The 2,434-nt window shown below is 46.4% G+C and overlaps 1 non-coding gene across 1 annotated transcript; it reads left to right on the plus strand.

Annotated features, from left to right (window-relative positions):
- The first annotated feature begins 913 nt into the window (after positions 1-913).
- On the plus strand, positions 914-1,020 carry LOC128980814 (U6 spliceosomal RNA). Its single transcript, XR_008489502.1, has one exon. It is a non-coding gene; the product is annotated as a U6 spliceosomal RNA (small nuclear RNA).
- The last annotated feature ends 1,414 nt before the right edge of the window (positions 1,021-2,434 follow it).

Genomic DNA, 2,434 nt, shown 5'->3' on the forward strand with positions numbered 1-2,434 from the left:
GTGTTAAGTTAAAAAATAAAATAAGGTTTTAATCCAGGTAGAAAAATCCTACCACTGAGTTATGCTCAAATTTGCTACTAAGATTTGTGACACTTACAGATGTCCAAGAATGGCAGTGTTTGGTTTATTGATGAAATGCAACAACTATTCAGGAAGGCAGGTGAGACTGCCTGTTAATAGCAACTTTCTCAGAACAGCATGGTTAGTTCACTGATCAAATCACCTGCCTATCCATCTAGGCCATGCACATACTTAGAAACAAAATATGATTACTGCCTTACGCAATGCACCTGTTGTTAGTGCATGGTGGGGTATTGCAAAGATAGCGAGGACAGTGATAGAGCATCCATTGAAAACGTCTTGTTTCGTGCTCTGTGACGCATTTAATGCATTAGGAATGGGACAGGGAGAAGGATTTTGGATTTTTTGGTTATGAAACTCAGAATCTGATTATATGGCCTGATGATGACACGTACCTCTGTTGTCACTTAGCAGTGATTATATATTCACCCTATTAATAATTATGGATGGTTTAATAGTACATGAAGTTGCACCCTATCTGAAAAGAAAACGAGTACTGACATGTCAAGGACTCAGCTAAAAGTTGTTTTGATTTCTCTCTCCGTAGCGCTGGATCTTACTCTTGATCTGTTATCATTTTATTTTCATCAGATGAAACAGTAAGATGGCCAAAGACAGGTTTTCCTGGAACTGGTACCAACTGTGCAAGATGACTGAAAAGAGGTAAGACTAGAAACTCACTAAGGTAACTCCAGCACCAGCTATCCAATACCTGCCACTCCTGCTCAAACCCTTCTGCTTTCCATGGATTAATACTACATCCATTGGGAGACAGAGACCAACAGCAGCCCCACTCCTTAAGCAGTTGGCTAAGACACTTATGGGACCCATTGTGCTCACTGTGGCAGCACATATACTAAAATTGGAACGATACAGAGAAGATTAGCATGGCCCCTGTGTAATGATGACACGCAAATTTGTGAAGCGTTCCATATTTTTTGATAGCCGCACCCAAAGAGTGGCTGTCAATGGCTTCATGTCCCAGTGGAGGCCAGTGACAAGAAGAGTCCCTCAGGGATCAGTCCTGGGACCAGTCTTGTTTCACATCTTTGTTGGTCACATGGACAGTGGCATTGAGTGCACCCTCAGCAAGTCTGCCGGTCACACCAAGCTGTGTGGTGCAGCAGACACACTGGAGGGAAGGGATCCATCCAGAGGGACCTTGACAGGCTGGAGAGGTGGGCACAAGCCAGCCTCATGAGGTTCAACAAGACCAAAGCAAGGTCCTACATCTGGCTCGAGGCAATTCCAAGCACAAATACAGGCTGGGCAGTGACTGGCTGGAAAGCAGCCCTAAGGAGAGAGACTTGTGGTACTGGTAGATAAGAAGCTCAACATGAGCTGTCAATGTGCACTTGCAGCCCAGAAAGCCAACCAGATCCTGGGCTGCATCAGGAAAAGTGTGGCCAGCAGGTCAAGGGAGGTGATTCGCCCCCTCTACTCAGCTCTGGTGAGACCCCACCTGAGTATTGCATCCAGTTCTGGAGCCCCTATTACAAGAAAGATCTGGATGTGCTAGAATATGTCCAGAGAAGGGCCATGAGGATGACCAGAGGGCTGGAGCACCCTGAGGGCAGACTGAAGGAGTTGGGGCTGTTCAGTCTGGAGAAGAGAAGGCTCCGAGGTGACCTTATTGTGGCTTTCCAGTATCTGAAGGAGGCCTACAAGAAAGCTGGTGAGGGACTTTTTAGGATATCAGGTAGTGGCAGGACTAGAGGGAATGTAACAAAGCTGGAAGTGGGGAGATTTGGACTGGACGTGAGGAAGAAGTTCTTCACCATGAGTGTGGTGAGACCCTGGAATGGGTTGTCCAGGGAGGTGGTTGAGATCCCATCCCTGGAGGTGTTTAAGGCCAGGCTGGATGAGGCTCTAGTCAGCCTGATCTAGTATGGGGTGTCCCCCCACATTCACCCATGGAAAGGAGATTGGAACTAGATGATCCTTGTGGTTCCTTCCAACCCTGGCTGATTCTATGATATCCCAGGAAAAATTCCCTGACCCTGTGTAGCTGGGTATACCAGAGTGAAGACCACAATCACCAAATTTTCTCAGGAATTAGCACCTTTCATGCCTTTTATGCTAGCCCTGAGCTGAGAAGTGTGGTCTGCATATAATGTTTTGGAGGCAGACCTTTGGGTGAGGTAGACATTACCCCTCTCCTCTGTGTAGGTGACAGTAGAAGAGATGTGTGAAGAAGGAAGAGGGGAAGGAAGAGAGTTGCCTTGCGCTGGCAAGCAGGTGGTATTCTTAATATGCACTGTAGCAAGTATCCTGGAAATTAATGCTGAAAAGTGAGGAACTTTACCTCTTCCTTTTTGTCCACTTCTGCTGTGATGAAAAATGCAAGATCTGC

Source organism: Indicator indicator, chromosome 2 (genome assembly GCF_027791375.1).
Source record: "Indicator indicator isolate 239-I01 chromosome 2, UM_Iind_1.1, whole genome shotgun sequence".
In the NCBI taxonomy this organism is placed as follows: Eukaryota; Metazoa; Chordata; class Aves; order Piciformes; family Indicatoridae; genus Indicator; species Indicator indicator.